At 39.8% G+C, this 19,707-nt stretch overlaps 1 protein-coding gene and 1 long non-coding RNA gene across 3 annotated transcripts in view; both read right to left on the reverse strand.

Annotated features, from left to right (window-relative positions):
- LOC142097398 (uncharacterized) overlaps positions 1-11,553 on the reverse strand; it is a 231,765-nt gene extending 220,212 nt beyond the window's left edge. The window contains exons 1-2 of the long non-coding RNA XR_012678180.1: positions 11,493-11,553; positions 9,581-9,659 (exon numbers count right to left, since the gene is read on the reverse strand). This is a non-coding gene — a long non-coding RNA (uncharacterized LOC142097398). The remainder of the gene's footprint in view (positions 1-9,580; positions 9,660-11,492) is intronic.
- Positions 1-19,707, reverse strand: part of SNCAIP (synuclein alpha interacting protein) — a 216,079-nt gene that overhangs the window by 159,794 nt on the left and 36,578 nt on the right. For both annotated transcript variants that reach the window (XM_075179187.1, XM_075179178.1), the window contains exon 2: positions 5,719-5,781. The gene's annotated coding sequence lies outside the window, so the exon portion shown is untranslated. The remainder of the gene's footprint in view (positions 1-5,718; positions 5,782-19,707) is intronic.

The raw sequence follows: 19,707 nt of genomic DNA on the forward strand, positions 1-19,707 counted from the left end.
GACTTCAAGTCTATCAAATAAAGTATAATTTAAATGTGGTCATTATGAAAAAGAGAAAAGGAAAAAAAATTAACCTCAGTCAACCATATTTCTGAAAACGAAAATGATTACAAAAAAAGCTGTGGGATTTGTACCGAAGCTTCAAACATTTTGGGGGTTGTTTAAGGACCTCAATCAGAGGTTTGTGATTTCCCTGAGCAAACCATCCAGCCCTTTAATAAAGATGTAATTACACATTTGTTTTTTATTCAGCAGTGTAAAACATCATATCATAAGTAGAGAGGATACAGGTACTACAATAAGCCAAAATAAAATTACATTTGCAAACTTAAATAAAAAAACTTTGGACAAATAAAGAAAAGTGAATTACACTTGGCCTATACACCATACTTAAACTCATATCTCTTTAATAGACATTGACAAGTGTTTGTCAAACATATATAAATATCTGGCAAGATTATGGGTACCAAATATAACCAAATCAAGGGGCTGAAGAAAATGTAAACAGTCATTTTGTAAACTGAATCGATAATCGTACAGCCTAACATTTCACTAAAATACAGCATACTTGTCCACTCTGTCGGAATGTACAGGAGATTCCTGAATTTCGACTAGGTCTCTAGGACTCCCAAGAGAGGAGGCCATTCTCCAAGGGATGTCCTGTCGTTTTGGCTACACCCCTGCATGTTCAGGAAGCACAATCAGCATTCACAGGGCACCAGGTCACTTAATTGGCTTTGGCCCACCATCTGTTGGCAGTTTGGCCTGTATTGAGTCTACCAATGTCTGGAATTGTGCAGGAGGGCGACGCACTAATCTACAAGAGAGTCGCTGATGCTTGGTTCATATGGGTGAAAAATGTTGTCTCAAGTCTTTTCACAATATCTCTTAAATGCTCAGTTGGGTTCAGATCTGGTGGTTGAAGAGACCACCTCATATTGCTAACATCAGTAACATGCTCATCAAACCATTGGGCAAACATTTCATCATTTATTTATAAAGCACCTCTAAATCCACAGTACTGTGCAGAGGATATTTGTAATTCACATCAGACTCTGCCCCATTAGTGCTTACAGCCTAAATTCCCTATCTAACACACACACACACACACACACACACACACACACACACACACACACACACACACTAGGGCCAGTTTTGACAAAACCCAAATAACCTACCAGTATGTTTTTGGAGTGTGGGAGGAAACCCACACAAACACAGGGAGAACAAACAAACTCCACGCAGATAAGGTCTTCGAAGGGAATCAAACTCATGACCACAGTGCTGTGAGGCAGCGGTGCTGACCAGTAAGCCACCGTGCATATGTGCTCGATTGAGGGACTGTCATCCTACAAGTAACACTTACTGTCAGGAAAGAAATGCTGCAACATGGGGTGAAGATAATCACTTAGGTGCTCATTTATCGTGGATTTATCATGAAGAGGCAATAACATTTATATATTAAGCATATATACAAAGCATTTCCTCTTTGTAAAGATCCTGCTATGGCGTTAATAGAACTGTAGCACTACTTGTACCGCCGCTCTACATGGTAAATATGGTAAACAGGCTTCCCCATGCTTTGCAACTCCATAGAACACCTTTAGGATGAACTGGAACAGCAAATATATCAGTGCCCGACACATGTATATGATGCCTGGGTGGCCACATACCTATGGCCATGTAGTATATACACACACACACACACACATTATATAATATATATATATATATATATATATATATATATATATATATATATATATATATATATATAAAGTCTGCATAGATGGACAGACAGATAGATAGACATATGTATTATATAACTATGACTATACATGACCTTAACCATGCTGAGATATTTTTTTATTATTAAATAACACATGAGCTACAACTGGATGAAGTCTCTTGATTTCAATATGCTTAGTGTCCCTCATTTACCCAGGTGTTTCCATTTTGGCTCACTACCTGTAGATCAATTACTTGCCATAAAATCAACTTTGGAAACAAGCGTCCCTCTAATATCTACTACAGTTGATTCAAGCTAAACATAAGTATAAAACAGTGTAGAATGACCTTGGTAACTTGGAAACTAAGGATAAATATGAAGTAATAGTGATATTCAGAGACTGTATTGAAACCACATGTGAGAACACACATTTAGCAAGCCCGTCCCTCTCACAATACTGGCATTAAAACTCTCATCATTCAGAGATCTATTTATTTAGCACCTACATACGAAAAAATAGGATGAAACTCAGTGGAATTTATGCAAAAATATAGTGCTTTTATTATAATAAATAAAAAACATTGCCAGGTAAAACATTTATTAAGCTGATGCAATAAGAAATAAAGTTGCCAGCTACAACATATTTACAGCAATCAATCACATAAAACTGTCCTCATGAGACGGTAACCAAAATAGTTGAAAAACTGCATTGCAGCACTCCATGGGAAGTCATAAAAATAATACACACTGCTGCCCGTGTTTCCTACCCAGGTTTTGTTAAACTCTGTACACCTTACAACCTCTTATACTCTGCCTAATCTTTTTCTTCCATCCACATTAATAAAGCAGGATTCATAAAGGAGAATGGAGTGTAGCAAGGACTGGCTGTAGTAGTAGTTAAAGTAGTCTGCCTTTAAACTAAATATAAATGAACTCCTTCCCCTGACCAGATGAGCAGTGGCGGTCAGTGGGTATACCTCATTTATCCAGCCAGTGCCGCTAACACATACTTGCCAACCTATGGCAGTCGGCGTACGGGAGCTGCTGGGGGGAGGTGGTTGTGTGGGGGACGGGACTCAGAAAATCGCGTCATTTCGTCCCCAAATGCTGCGATTCCCTGAGAATCGCAGCATTTTGGATTTTCCTAGTGAAGTGGGCAGATGCCAAGGCTGCCATACTCTGCCATAAAGACTGTAATTACCCCCTCTTTTATACTCTCCCGGGAGTTTGGCAGACTCCCCCAGAATCCCGGAGTCTCCTGGACATTCCGAGAGAGTTGGCAAGTATGCGCTAACAATAAACTCTCAAGATAAGGCGGGAAAATTTTGAATGCCGTACACATCTGTGCTCTATTATCTCGGTGCACAAGATGCTGGGGCAGCCGCCCACACAGCGCTCAGGACCCGAGAGGTGCCAGAGAACTAGAACTAATGTAGAAGTCATTCTACTACTTCCTGCCTCTTATTTACGTGGAATAAAAATGGATTTATTCAGGAATTCTTACCACTGATCAACATAAAATAAAAAATTAATTAAATTAATTAATTTAATGAATGAGTATTCACCTTTCTAATTGCAATATATCGTAGAGGCATGTTTAGCTGCAATTACAGTTGTGAGTTTATTTTATTAAGTCTCTGCCATCTTTGAATGTCTGAATACTGCAAGTCTGCCTATTTTTCATTGCAAGATTGCTCCTGTTCCATCAGATGGCATGCGGTGTTGGTGAACAGCAATTTTCAGATTGCACAAATTCCCGATGACGTTGACACCTGGGGGGTAAAATGTATTAAGTAGCGATTCTAGCAAATCGACAATATTCGACGACTTTGTCGGCATAACTTAAACGGCAATGGGTTTAAAGGCTTTTGCTGTACGCTTTGCAATTGACCTGCAGGAAAAAAATATTCTCTTCCAGGTCTCCTTGCAGACTGCAATAAGTTTGTCTCTCCATCTATTTTGCTCTCTATATTTGCAAGTTTTCCAATCCCAGATGCAGAAAAGCATCCCCATAACGTAATGTTTCCTCCACCGTGCTTCATGATAGGGATAGTGGTCTTGGGATAATGCACAATGATAGACGTGGTCATAATGTACCATAAAGCACTCTGGCAATTGATGTACCATGGGCAGTTTCTCGCTCCTCTGCCATGATCTGCCTTAACAGGAGTCCAAGTTACATGGATGCTCAGTTTTGGAGGACGGCCTGTTTGATGTAAACAAATTCACAGTTGTCCCATATCCTAATTTCTTTATGAAGCATTCAAATATACGTATTTCTTAATACCTTAGTGTTTTCTTGGGTTTCCTTTGAAATTTATTTGATCTTTATTATGGAGCTCTTCATTTGAAAAGCACTGTGGGATTTATCACAGACACGTGTGTTTGTTTTGAAATCACATAAAGCAATCCTAGACAGGTAATTTGGGTGCCGAGGTTTAAGGGGTCACGGAGTGAGATAATGTCAGTTATTCAGTGTTTTTAATGTCCATGTGGTGCCCCTACACTGAGTACCAGCCACTGACAAAGAGGAGCAACAGCCGGTAGCATCTTAACTGTGAAGCTGCCCGCTGCTGCTTGTCCATACCAGTGATGGGCAATGATGCCAATGCCTATCACCAAATTTACAGTCTGCTGGGAACAGAAGATGCTATGATAGGAAACAGGGGGTTGGGACGGCCTAGCATTTCTGGACAATTAAAATCTTTTAGCGGGGAGAAAATTCTGTGTGCCCCTTAAAACAACTCCTTAAATGGTTCTCCATTCTCGCCAGCTCATTTAAATAGTCCCATCCCGTAAAATCCACACTTGGAACACTCCCAATGCACCCAAATGTTCCTTTCAGATGGCACAAATTTTGAACTCCCAAGGACACCGCCATCTTGGCCTGCAAATCCATGCTCTTAAAAGTAAAAAAAAAAAAGGGGTTCATTTGTGCAAAAGTAGGTACGCGATAACACAAAAGAGAATTTGCACTGCACTTTTGTAAATTATATTTAAACACATATGTTGTAAATAACATACAATTGACGTATGCAGTGGAAATTTGAGTGTTGAGACATGATGTAAATTATAGGCTCAGTTTTGGTAAAATAAATTGTGTCACCAGGTTTTGCTAAACAACAACTCTCACCAGCAAACAGTTCAACAATAACTACAGACTTGTAGAGTGATTTGGCTGTATAAGCCAATAATTAGTAGTATTATAATAATAATAATAAAGTATGTCTAACTGAAACATACTGCTACCAAATCACATCAGACAATATGACTAAAGATTCTTGACTGAAGACCAGATATCGAGAATAATCCTTTGACATGCCAAGACTATTTTTAGCTTGGCTCTTTAATGAAAAGGTTTTTAGGGCTTTATTTATGGAACATTTCTCATTAATGTTATACTCCTTTTTTAAGTACAAAAGGAAAACAGCCAGATATCTATCACCAGATCACTGTGCAAGCACTAACTTATCTGATGCAAGTGACTTCCAACAAACATTCTACAAAAACACAGTACTATAATAAAATGCACACCATAAATTAAGAGAAAAGCATGAAATTGCCACAGGAGGATTAGTTTCTGTTTACAATAGAGGAGAAAATAACATGTTATATGTTATAGGGAGAGTAGTGCTTCCTAAATAGTACCTGCAGTTACATCAGAACAAATATTTATACAATACTCAAAACCCTACTTGCCAACCTTTATTACATTTCTTCCAGGAGCTGTAAGGGGGAGGTGGGCGTATAGGGGGCAGGGCCTCGGAAAACACGTCATTTTAGCCCCGCCCCCATGATGTAATGACGCAAATCGCGTCATTTTACAGCGAGGGACCGATTTCTGATCAGGGAGATTGCCAGACTCTCCCGGGAGTCCGGGAGACTCTCGCAAAATGCGGGAGTCTCCCGGACATTCCGGGAGAGTTGGCAAGCATGCTCAAAACCAATTCAATAAAGGGGCAAAGGGTGATAGGACATGTACTTACCGTTAAGATTCCTAGTAATGGAGATAGGGAAGGTCCAAAAAGTTATTGAAGTTCCCTGGTGTCCTAGGAAGAGAAAGAGGGGTAGAAAGGTAAGATAAACATTCTATCAAAGAGGGTATTCTGTGCGTCCATGTTAAATCTCAACAGACACCATGGGTTACATGTAACATTAGGAAGTCTAACTGTAAACCTTGTTTAAATCAGAACTTCAGGCACAACCTTATTTTTTAGGTCATTTCGCAGAGGTGCAAAGTTCCAATTTTACTTTGCCATTCCGTGGAATGCCCATTTTGCACTGTATTTGTAAATTCTGTTAAGTATATAACTAGAGTTGGGAAACGGACGACTAATGAATTCTGCTCTGTGGTGGGGTTTGAATTCCGCATGGAACAAACATGCAGGATCATTTGCAATACACCTGGCAACTCTAACAATGTGTCCAAACTATCCTAGAACTAGCTTGTTTGGTTAGTAATTGAAAACTCCATGCACATAGCTTTTCCCATTAATTTCAACTGGAATAATAGCGCACCTGTGGAAGTAACATTGAAATTTCTGAGCCCATTAATTTCAATGTTTATACATGTATATGTTTTTTGCTTTTTTCATCTCACTAGTTTTGAACTAATCTCGAGTGTTGGAAACCAGTGAAAATGTATTTGTCAATTTCCTTGATTAATTTACTAAATTGATATTTCATAGATGTACCTTTTCATAGAGGCACTCTGTCTTCGGGGTCCTGGCATCCCCCTCCCCCAGGCTACAGCAGCCGCACCCCCCCCAATGACCCCTTTTGGCTCTGAAAAAAGCAGAACAGAGTCTGAAGCTGGCCTTATCCATTAATAGTCTTACACCAACAACACCACACAGCAGAATTAATTGACTGTCACTGTCAGACTATACAGCTCTATTTACACTATAAATGTCACAAAATGCAATTTTCCAAAACACAGGGCCTTATTTAGAGTCACATGTAAAGATAAGCCTTTTGTGTATGAGCAAAAATGAGTCTGCACACTTGCATTTTTGCGTCTTAAGATAAGTGCGGCTCTATCCATTTTCGGAGCTGCCCTGGATTTACATTTTGAATTGAAATGCAACTAATTTTCTTCTGTAAAGGACTCTACCAGGGACTCTTGGGACACATACAAAGCGCGCTGATAGACTTACATATTAAAAGGAAATGAGAGACAATGGAAAAGGATGGAGAGGCAGTGAGATTACGGTTCACAAAAAATGCAGTTGGCATGTATGATTCTCTGATAAGCTCTCACCAATTGCCACAAATAATACATTTGTTATGAGTACTAGTCTAACCAAATAAAATAATAGAAAGCTCTCAACTTACACAGTATTATCACATAAGACTTAATATAGAAAATGCATGCGGAATTCATAATCCACCACAGAGCAGAATTCATTAGTTGTCATTTTCCAAACTCTAGTTTACACTTAACAGAATTTACAAATACAGTGCGCATTGGGCATTCCACGGAATGGAAACGTAAGCCTGTCCATGAGCCCTTTCACCCATTTTCACCAGAGTGAGAGCTTCTCCCTATCTATCAAAGGGTTTCTCCAGCGAAAGCTGCCGAAAATGAAATACAAGTACCACAGTAGTCCTCCGATCACCATCGCCATCATAAGTTGGAGATAACAGAATATTAAGAGATAAAATTATTCATTTATTTAAATAAAGCATTTTTTCTAATCAGATTTATGGCAAAATATTTAATTATTTTTTTTTACATTTAAATGGAGTTTCCAAGACTGGCTGGCAAAGCAGTTAGAGTCCACTTAATACTACCAGCCAATATCACCAGGCAGCTGCTCAGGGGATAATTTCTTAAGCTAGGTACACACAACAGAAATTTCAACCAACTTTTTATGACGAGCGATTTTACATGCGATCGTTGGTCCGATCGCTCGGTCCATGGACTGCATACACACTAGCCTTGTTTAGGACGATAAAGGGAAGAGCTGATGTCTATTTAGCGACTTTTTACAGCCATCTTGTCATATATAGACGCAAAGGGTAATAACACACGTGCTTTATACAAGTGTAATGGTCTGCAGCCAGACAGGTGCAATATACATCTATACAAAACATGTACTGAGACAGACATCAAAAATTTACATACACACGCCCCCCAGGTCGAGGAAGTATCGGGGGATTGTCGTGGATCGGACGGAATTTTATACACACTACACAACAGAAACGAGATTGGAACAAAAATATTAAACGGTACGACCAACCAAATGAGGCGACGATCGTCCATTTGGGCAGACTTTCGACCATCGTGTCACTGCACACACTGACCCGACTTTTGAACGAGCGGTCGTATGTCGCCTGATTGAGCCGATTATTGGACGAAAACCGTGTAGTGTGTACCCAGCTTTAGTAAATTGTGGAGATAGGAAACTAGCCTTATCACCACTTAATAAGTAGGCCCATTAGACTGCATACTTTCGTAAGTCTATAGATAATTCTACATATAGACCACCGCAAAAAATTAGATAACTGACAACAGGAAACAAAACAGTCTACTGCTTAATTTATAATCACTGAGTGTGATGTAAGGGTTCAAATAATAATACTGAAAATACCTATATTGACGACAGAACTACACTTAATGAAATATTCACTACTGATTCTGTTAAACAGAACCTCTTAAGCATGCTAGGTAGAATGACCATGTATCATACGGTGTACAGGCAGCTCACCACAATACAATAGTTCTCAATGAAGTCACATTTTGGCATCACTATCGGAAGGAATAGTCATGCTGGAATAGATGATAGATGAAGACTCAAGTTAAAATAGCAGGCCAACAAGACAGGGATTGATTAAATTTAACACATGCTAAGAGTATTTAGGAAACAATCCATTAAAACAGAAGCGTATAAAGGTATAAATCAGTCAGTGTTATTCACTTTTATGAGATAGTTTAAAAGATATAATCACATAGAAGGAAGACATTTAATTTGTTATAATGAATTGCAAAACAATACGTGTGAATGAAGAACAAGAGTTTTATTCTTGTTGATGACAATGCTATGGAGCAAAACGAATTGCTAATTGTCTTTTAAACATGGGTTCATTATTGATGATAATCAATATTACACTTTGTGACAGAGGCCCTGGGAAAGTAGTGAATGGCAGGTATATAAGTACTGATGTTCAGTCATTTGTGCTTTAAAAGCCCAGGGAGCTTGTTTGTGGCTGGGAAAATCTTCCCAGAGATTGTCTTCAGTTGTTAAGAAAAACTGGTAAGGGTCCCTGGGGGTTTTAATGGAGAGAGAAGGGTGGGTTCCATTCATATGGCCTATTTCGGGTTTTCCAGAAAGCTAGCAAGTTGCTGGCTAATCAGGAGTTGCACCTGGTAAGGTGCTGTTAAAAAGCTGCTAGGCAGTTCACGCAGTCTCTCACAGTCTGAGGCAGTGTCGGACTGGGGCATGAAGGGCCCACCGGGGGACTGCAATGCTAGGGGCCCACCAGAGGGGGTGTGGCCAGCCATCATAGAGGCGAGACCAGACACTAGAGGGGGAGTGGTCAGCCCACGAAGGACAGCTAGAACCATAGTGTAGTTTATAAAGAATGCAGTGTCTATATAAAAAGAGTACACAGTCTTGACCTGCCCCTTTGATTGGGCAGAACAGTCACCAAAAATTGGGATTGTCCCAATAGACCAGGCTTGGCTAACCTGTCGCACTTCAGGTTTTGTGAAACTACAAGCCCCAGCATGCTTTGCCAATATATAGCAGCTTATTGCTGGAAGAATATGCTGGGACTTGTAGTTTCACAACACCTGGAGTTAGCCAAGCCTGCACTAGACTCCGAACAATTGACAGACTGTCCTACCTGTTCTTGTCACATTTACCACCTGTGGCTGCTGGTTTCTTTAGTTGCGGCTTGTCTGGATCCTGGAATGTTGAGGGTCCTATTTGGAAAAAATAATGGGTACATTTAGAAAACTCCAACCATCCCCGCTATTAAATCAACAGCACCCACATTTAATAAATAGGCCTCTCTCCAGCCCCAACATTAAAGTAATAGTACTCACATTTGATAAATAAATCTTTTACCCTCCCTCCAAACAGCCCCAGCAATAAATTAATACATTTACATTTAATACATCCATCCATTAATACATCCATTTCCCACAACCATTCCTAGCATTAAATAATATTCACATTTAATAGATAGCCCTCCTCCGCACACTCAGCCCCACATTCAATTATAGACCCAAACCACCCCAGCATTAAATTAAAGGTCCCATCACCCCCCTCCCTATAGTGTTCTCTGTACAGCCCCCCTCCCTATAGTTTACCATAGGCAGCCCCCACTATAGTTTAGTATAGATAGGCAGCCCCCCTATGCCACATAGTAGTGCCCCAAAAACAATATTATGCCATATAGTAGTACCTGAAATTCACATATGCCATGTAATAGTGTCCCCAATTCATATTATGCCCACAATAGTACCCCCCAATTCACATATGCCATGGAATAGTGCTCTCCATTCACACACACACACACACACACACACACACTTGTACATTTATTCTAATGCAATCTACATTATATTGAATTAGGGCTTGTATATTTTCATCATTTAAGTCTCTATATAAATACAGACGGTGAGAAAAGGAACAGCCGCTTTAATAGAGCAACCTGCATGCAAGCACATGCACACATCTGAATCTTTGTATAATCAAAATATCTGTATGTCATCATAATGTGTCAAATGTCATCTGCAGCAGCAGCAACGCCGGGGAGGGCAGCGGGGACATCCAGGAGGACAGTGGGGACGCCGAGGACACCGACCCCCAGGCATGATGTGAAGGATACGTGTACAGGGCATGGTGTGAAGGATAACTGTACAGGGCATGGTGTGAAGGATAAGTGTACTGGGCATGATGTGAAGGATACGTGTACAGGGCATGGTGTGAAGGATAACTGTACAGGGCATGGTGTGAAGGATAAGTGTACTGGGCATGGTGTGAAGGATACGTGTACTGGGCATGGTGTGAAGGATAAGCGTACTGGGCATGGTGTGAAGGATAAGCGTACTGGGCATGGTGTGAAGGATAAGCGTACTGGGCATGGTGTGAAGGATAAGCGTACTGGGCATGGTGTGAAGGATAAGCGTACTGGGCAGGGTGTGAAGGATAAGCGTACTGGGCATGGTGTGAAGGATAAGCGTACTGGGCATGGTGTGAAGGATAAGCGCACTGGGCATGGTGTGAAGGATAAGCGTACTGGGCATGGTGTGAAGGATAAGCGTACTGGGCATGGTGTGAAGGATAAGCGTACTGGGCCTGGTGTGAAGGATAAGCGTACTGGGCCTGGTGGAAAGGATAAGCGTACTGGGCCTGGTGTGAAGGATAAGCGTACTGGGCATGGTGTGAAGGATAAGCGTACTGGGCATGGTGTGAAGGATAAGTGTACTGGGCATGGTGTGAAGGATAAGTGTACTGGGCATGGTGTGAAGGATAAGTGTACTGGGCATGGTGTGAAGGATAAGCGTACTGGGCATGGTGTGAAGCATAAGTGTACTGGGCATGGTGTGAAGGATAAGTGTACTGGGCATGGTGTAAAGGATAAGTGTATTGGGCATGGTGTGAAGGATAAGTGTACTGGGCATGGTGTGAAGGATACGTGTACTGGGCATGGTGTGAATATATACAATCCCACAGTGCTAAGTAACAGGATAAAAATAAAAACAAACTTGCATGTACCAATAGTAAATAAAATAAAAAAATCGACTTACCCATATCTTCATTGCTGCAGCCTCTCTGCTCCTTAGTCCTTCAGCGGCGGCGGGATCATCAGACAGTCAGCTGACAGGAGGAGGGGGCAGATCACATGATCACAGCTGCGATCACATGTGAAAGATGACTGGCTGTTACTGACCCCCAGGTGAGCTTAATGGGCTCCGCCCACTTCGAGAAGGGGGTGTGGCTGTAGGGCAGCGGGGCCTACCAGTGATTTTTCCGGTATCCCGGTGGGCCAGTCCGACGCTGGTCTGAGGAGCAGGTGAATGCTTTCTGAGAGAAACTACAAATTTATAGCCTGTGAGTACTGTTGTTTTAAATGCGTGTGTGGGACACTAGTTCCTTCACGTCAGAGAGGGAGAGCCTGTGTTGAATTAGTGCTGGACAAGCAAGGTCTTTGTTTCTACTAAAACCAAAAACACTTGTCTGGTGTGACGTGACATCCTTGGCTAATCTGTATAAAGTGCAGCCATGGTATCCCCAGTCTAATCATCTGATAACTTGCATGACATATACTTTTTGAATCCCCCCCTTAACCTACATTAGTATGACCTCACTTTGTGCTAAAGTAAGACCCACATGTGTTCTGTAACAATAACAACTGTATTGCCATATAATAGTAAAATCCTTCAAAAACAATGTATTTATGATGTCAACCAGAATATTTCAGGTAATTTAATGTATTGAATAAACCTATGGCTTAACTCCCCATCCCTCCACCCACCTGGTTTAGTTTTCAGTTTACAAGTAACAAGCTGATGACAAATGCTAGATAGTTGTGCTTCCTTGTAGTTATGGACAAACAGTTCCCCCACTATACTTACCTAAATCCTCTGCACCATTCATTCACTTAGTTCAAACATCCATCAAGAATAACTATTTATACTAAAAAAAAAAAAAAGCCTTAAAATGACAAGCCCCTAAGTGTTTCTTTAAAGAAAAAAATATATTATTATATAATCTACAAAGCAATGACCCACTCCTAGAGATTAAGTTGCTGCTTTGTCATGAACGAATTAAAATAAACATAGAATACTCATAAATAAACCATTGCCCTGACAAGAGCACTATTATTTGTTTGGGTCTATGATGCATGAAAATAGAGATAAAAGCCAAAATATGATGTATAAGCCATGCAGTATAAATAACAAATACAGACTAATTTGTACAATGGTTTTCTACCAACTCCTTGATGAATAATCTTTGTAATCATTAACTTAGTCTGGCTTTTGTGCTTCAACAATATGGCATGGGCAGGAAAAAGCTCAATGTTAACCTGTGTCTAGGCATAAACTTACAAAACACAGAGTTATATGCTATGATTAATGTTAAAATACAAAAGCTAAAACACAAAAATATATAGTATGGTATACAGGAGAGTAAACATCTAAAGTCACATTATACAGATTAAATGTCATTAAATATGAAACCTCCAAATCTGTTGTTTTCCTTTTTAAAAATCAAATCTTATTTCCTTCAGTAGTTCCAATGGAAATGTGATGTTAAATAATGTGAATAGACATGCATGATTTTACGCAGAAAACATGACATGCATTATACATCATATTTTAATGACACCATTACATTCCTTCCCATATTTATGTCAACAGACTATGTAGACAGCGCCAAGTTTGACGTTAAGCAATAATTTTCTGCAATTCTAGCTGTGTATCAAAGCTGGTGCTTTCCGCGCCCATGACAACAATACATTTTTTGCACCAAGTACGGGTGGTCATAATGTAAATTTATTTGGGAATGACAGTGAAATCATATACATTTGGAATGGACATCATAGTTTACTTTTAATTTTTTTTCAGTTACAATAGCTTCCTTCATATCTAATTTTATATATTTCAAAGAAATGTATTTATTTTCATGATTTGCTTACACGATGTGGCACTGCACCCCAGAAGCTCTAGAATGTGAAGCTTTGTATCATACTACAGATTTGTTCCAGAAATGCTACATTTAGTTAGTTACTCTACACTTGTATCTGTGTTAGAACTCCTCTATTGTGCCTCTGGCAGTTTACGTAAATAAGAGAGAGGACACTATTTCAGCAGGCAGTTTAGGGGTTTGTTTATTAAGATCTGGCGTAAAAGCTAACGACAAGGCTAAATAACCTATCGCCTTTGTTTGTCATTAAAATTGCACTGAGGTAGCTATACTGAGCTGTCTGGACGATACTAGTCCAGAGCGGTAAGGGTTAACTGGGTCAGTCTAAAGAGGTATGCGCATAAGTGACCCACAAGGCTGATCAAGGGTTCAGGCCACCCTAGACTAATCCTCACCTTCCATACCAGGCTAAAACACGGTAAAATCAACTTATCCTTAGTTTAAAATATGGCTTCCTTAACCCGCCCCCCATCCAGTGTTTATGTTCCCATGTTTTCAAAACTCAGCTCTACTTAGCTGTTTAAAAGGTTTGTGGCTATCCTTGCACTCATTTAGTTATCATTAAAATCAGAACTGTGTAGCTGAACTGAGGTGTGAATGAGCACTACTGAGGCTGAAGTTGTGAAGCGTTAGGGGGCCGTCATGCCAACGCCTGTCGCCATCCTTGTATCTCCTACTTATCCTTAAACACTCATCTAAGGAGAACTCTTTGTCTTCAGCCTTTACCATGGGAATACGTCAAGATTAAAAAAATTACTACATCTTCTTTCATGTCTCCCTTTAACTTCAGAGAGAAACTATTTTCTTATATTTTAAAATTATTTTCAATTTACATCTCTCCCTGTCACAATGTTGCACCCCCAAACATGTTGTATCCCCCCCCACACACACGCACGCACGCACGCACACACACACAAGAGCACTGCATCCTAGGCTGCAGCCTAATGGATAATCAGGCCCTAGTGACCCACATTTGACACCTTAATGTATAGGGCAAAGCCCTCTTTCCCGCAGCAAACACCCATTTTCGCAGGAGATAGGGCTTTTTGCCCTTTGTTAAATAGTTCTCTTAATTTCCAAGATGTTGCTAATTGGTGGAGTACACACCACCATTACTGGGGGTGCAGCAGCTCCAGAGATGACAGGTACTATAGGGCTATACTGGTCGATCTGCTCCTGAGGCCCCCAATTTGCTCTTCTTAACATGTCCAGGGTCTGGCGCAATGAATCCTTATTTGGGCTTTCAGTTCTGGAAAATAAACTATTCTACTAGGTACAACTGCGCAATTAAAATTTGTAAGGTTTCAGCCCTTTTAACATTTACTTTCTAATATAGCCTACATTCAACTGGATACATCCTTATTTCATAGAAACATTTCTATAAACACAAATGTGTAGCTAGGCCCTTTATGTATTAAAAAATGTACTCTAAGAACAAACTGGGATAGTAAAAGAAGAATGAATTAACCAAAGAAGATGAAAATAGTTTCCATGAAGAAATTAATTTTCCTGATAAGTTTAGTGCACTTTTTTATAGTTACTAGACATTGACAAATGGCAAACGACTTGTGTGACCTTGGGCAAGCAGTTATTTGTTCCATGAAGGATTCTGGGAAATGATTAATTATGCCTGTGTTAATCTGCCTCCATTCCCATGTGCGTTGGTAACACTCTCAGAAAAGCACATTATAATAAAAGTCATTGAAGAATAATAGTCTCTTAACAACACAAGCATAAAATATGCTGCATTTAATGCTTACTAGAGACAGGCATGTTAATCTTTTCATAATTAAACATTTAACGTCAAGCAAAGGGCACAAACCTAATATTTGGCAACTAGGAAATGTCTTTTGGTAATAATCTTAGGATTATTCAAAGGAGTCATGGTGATCATAGCTGGCAGCTTCTATACTGAAGGATTCATTAATTAATCTGTCTGTTTTTGAGAGGGAAGTATTGTGGTATGTGCAATGTTTTCCATCACAGGTAAAGGGTCTGTAGAGACAAGTTTCATCCTGCCCATGATAAATTTCCCAGCTTTGATAATAATGTATTATGCACCAGTCACCACCAAACATAGTCAAGTTTAGGTAAGTGGTATATGAGGACATTCAGCACTCTTATCTCAGTACATACATAGGTACACCCCTACATCTCACCCTAAACTGGCACTGGACAGATAAATGGGGGCTGATAAAGACAATATATCCAGGGGCGTCCATGGATGGGTGTAAGTCGCCCTCCCCTGGGATTTTGTCACCCGTAACACAATGCTGCCTATGATGTTGTAAACTGGTACTGGACAGATTCATGGGGCCTATGACACGCAGGCAGAAATACTACAATGGTGAAGTCTCTCCCTGCCCCCACACCAGCAGCCACTGTGAGGCCTTGCTATTCGTCAGTGAGGTCAGACACTCTGGCAGCCAATCAGAATGACTCAGATGTACAATAATGTGTTGCCACTGTACTGGGAACTCTTCGCCTCGCTAGTGAGTCATGATAATATTCTCATCTCGTGAGACTAAGTTTAGTTGCTGCTGTGTTTTGTGTTAAAGAACAATTCAACTGTTCACTTTTTTCCTAAACGACTGTTCAATTATATCTTAAATAAGTCATGAGGGTGAAGTGGACATGTGTCACTGTCTTATATTTTATTATATTGCTAGAACTACGTCCATAAACTGTGTGTATATAGTGCACCTGATATCTGCGAGATATCCAAAGCTCTTATACACTCACAAACTGTGTTAGTACTAAACTACTGGGCTACATTCGCTTTTACGTTAGAAACAAAAGCATTTAGTTATATGGTAATAGGTACAGTATGTTGTGCTGCATTCACTGCCCCAATGGCAATATGCACAAAAACATTCACCTGGGTTCTTGGTTAGAGCTTTTGTTTGTACTTCCTAATAACACATCACGCCTTCACCTCATATTATCATATATCATTTCAAAACATGCAATTAGCGTTCAAATAACAAAATGGTTCATTTGTAGCTAAAGTCCTGGAGATAATTTGTCAATTAACACTGTTCAGAAAGGTTTCCCCTAATTTAAGTGCAATTTTCTGTATTGGAAAAGTTAGAAAGTGGCTTACATAATGACTTCTGATGTTGATGTGTGAGTAACTTAGTATCACTGGAGAGGTCCTATCCATGTTTGTACTCTTTACTAAACTGTATAAAATAATTGAATTGTTGGAAGTTCTCTACGAACACTACTTATAGGGCAACTATCACTAGAAAATATTTTCCACTCCCTTCATGAGTATCAGAATAATGGAAGTCCCATTCAATGTAACTATCACGCCATGGATGAAGACCAGGGACATCTGAACTTTCCAGGAAAAAGTGTTAAGGTAATGCCATCTAGTTGCAAAGATTTAATCAGCTGGATGGGTGATATCGCTCACTGCTTCCCATTGACATGGCCATAGTACCTGTCCTTACAGCTTTGTGTCACAACAGAAGTCATTAAAGCTGTATATGATTGCCACATCACATGTTTTGTAAATGGTGTTTTCACATCAAAGGCACAGTTATCCAGAGGCTGGGGAACTTTTCTTCTCATCTATATGATTTATTGAAGTCCTGGGTTCCAGTGGCACAGACCAATACCCATTAGGTGGTACTAGCAGGTTGTCAGGCATTTTAAAGGTAGGTGGAAGGTAAAGTTACTGGATTACATTGTGTAAAGTGTGATGAGAGAGAGAGAGAGAGAGAGAGAGAGAGAGAGAGAGAGAGAGAGAGACATAGAGAAAGAGAGAGAGACACACACAAAGAGAAAGAAAGTGAGAGATTAAATTTTTAGTACAACAAAAAATTGAGGTAGAACAATTATAGCTATAGTTTTGATCCTTAAATCAACAAAGCTATACTCATGAAGACAGTCGATAGACATGAAAGACAAGTCCCACGTTTCACATGATGTAAACCATTACATTCAAAACATGCAACAAACTACTATGACAGCCTATAAGAAGTGTACATACTGTGCATATAAAGAGTCTTATTGAAATTACAGGTGTTTGTGATACAAAGCCTGGAATCAAGATAAATCATGTCAGACCTCTTTCCACCTTAAATGTGACTTTACAACCTTCATAATTCAAGTAAAATAGACATTTGTTGGTTTTTTTTAGGAAAAAGAAGAATAAATGAATAACCTACAATACCCTTGATGCATAAGTGTACACACCCTAAACTAATACTTTGTGGAATCACCTTTTGCTTTGTTTTAGGCTTTACATGACAAACATATGCGACTTCATTGAGGATGAGAGACAGTTATATTGACTGTATAACAGCATTAAGCAAAATTAAAGCATCAAATGGAAACATTTTGCATAAGCGGAAGTACCGTTATGTGGACATCCATGTAAGGGTCTGAGTAGGACTCACCACTAGACTTCTTCTACACTGCATTAGCAGGATGAGCTTTTACAGCAATAAGAATACAGCATCTGTGCTGTTTTCTTGGCTGTTTTCTGCATGAAAGAGCATAAAACGCTCAGTTATAGATAATGAATTGCAGGTCCTTCTGGCACATCAGTGTATTTCAATGTCCAATTCCGTCTTCATTTGTTTGACTTGTTTTTAAGACTTGTATCTGTTTGATGTTCCCAGTATTCGTTAGTCTCAAACCGTTTTAATGAAAATACCTTTGATTTGAAAAGTGTTCATAGACACAAAGCCAACATACATCCTGACTGCAGTGGCTGTTTATTGCCAACAAATCTCCTGCGAGGTATCTACATGAAGATAATGTCAGACTGGAATTACAAGGCACACGAGTACAAGAATGTCAAGCACTGGAGGTTAAGGTCTGTTACTCCTAAAGATATCAGGAACCAAGGATTTGTTTTATGTCTTTAAACCTATGGAAATTCCTTGACTGCTGCTCTCTTGTTAATATGTCACAGACCTGACTCCTCGTACATCATGGCTGTAAGAAACAGAAGAGACTCATCCAGTACATCTGACAAGCATTTGTGCTATTGCTCAGCAGATAGTAGTTGATGTTATATTATTTAGCAAGCAGAGGTGCTAAAGACAGATTGAAGACCTTGTGCATTATATCAAAAACAGCTGAACCGCTGTGATTTTGAAACCATATTGCTGGAATTATCATGCAGCCTGTTTTCCGTATATAGCTTGCCCAAAAATCTGTATTTTTCTTGATATAGTTAGAAGAAAAGCCTCAAATGGCTAAAAAGAATCATGAGCTGTCACAGTGCATCGTATTAGCTACGTATCCTATAATTGTGCAGAAAAGTTAATGGTGTAAAAAAATCTACATAGTGAATAAAGTGCAAGAAATAAATTCTGAAGGATACAAAACGGCTTTGTAAGACATCATACCACCACGTAGGACACAGGAAGAGACAGATACATGAAAATATATAATTGATATAATAACATATTAGACAGTACACTCCAATGGGGCAGGGACTGATATGAATGTATTCTCTGTACAGCACTGCGGAATTGGTGGTGTTATATAAATAATAATAATAATAATGATATTAGTAAAACTCATGAAGGCAGAAACAGTTCTCAGTGCCTATACTGACATTATGCATTGATCTGCATTAGAATTAATGCTAAACATTGCAATCCTCTGTCACCTCTTCTAACCACTGATTTAATCCTACAGAAGGGCGTAACTACCATAGATGCAAGGGGTGCAGATGCTATGGGGCCACAGCTCTGCGGGGCCCGTATTCCCTGTTAAAGAACCATGTGCATATGTATATTTTTCTCAATTGGGTAGTACATTAAAGCACTTGCAAAATTATGCAATGGTGCTCAGAAATGTCTAGTTACGCCAGACTCTACATTCATTAGGCATTGTTAATGGGAAAACATCAAACTATTATTATTCATACTTGCCAACCTTTGAAAAGTTAATTCTGGGAGATCCCGGGCAGGGGGCGGGGTTGGAGAGCAGGAGGGGCGGGGCGCGGGCAATCGCGTCATTTTGGACCCGCCCCCGCCACAAAATGATGTTTTTGTTGCAGGAGCGGGGCCAAAATGGTGCGATTCACGGCGAATCACGTCATTTTGACGAGCAAGTTGCAGTATGCGGAATACTTGCCTGTTCGACCTACCCAAATTCACTAAAACGAGATATTGAGACCACATAAGCTTATAATCGAACGATACAGGAACGCGTTATACATGAGGGCTGAGGGCTGAAATAAAGGCATGCCTGATACCCTCACAGTCTCATGATTTAATGAAGAGATTAAGCAAAATTGAGCAGCATTTTAATCAGAAGAAAAACAGAAAAGTGTGAATGAATGATGTG

This window comes from Mixophyes fleayi, chromosome 1 (assembly GCF_038048845.1).
Source record: "Mixophyes fleayi isolate aMixFle1 chromosome 1, aMixFle1.hap1, whole genome shotgun sequence".
NCBI lineage: Eukaryota > Metazoa > Chordata > Amphibia > Anura > Limnodynastidae > Mixophyes > Mixophyes fleayi.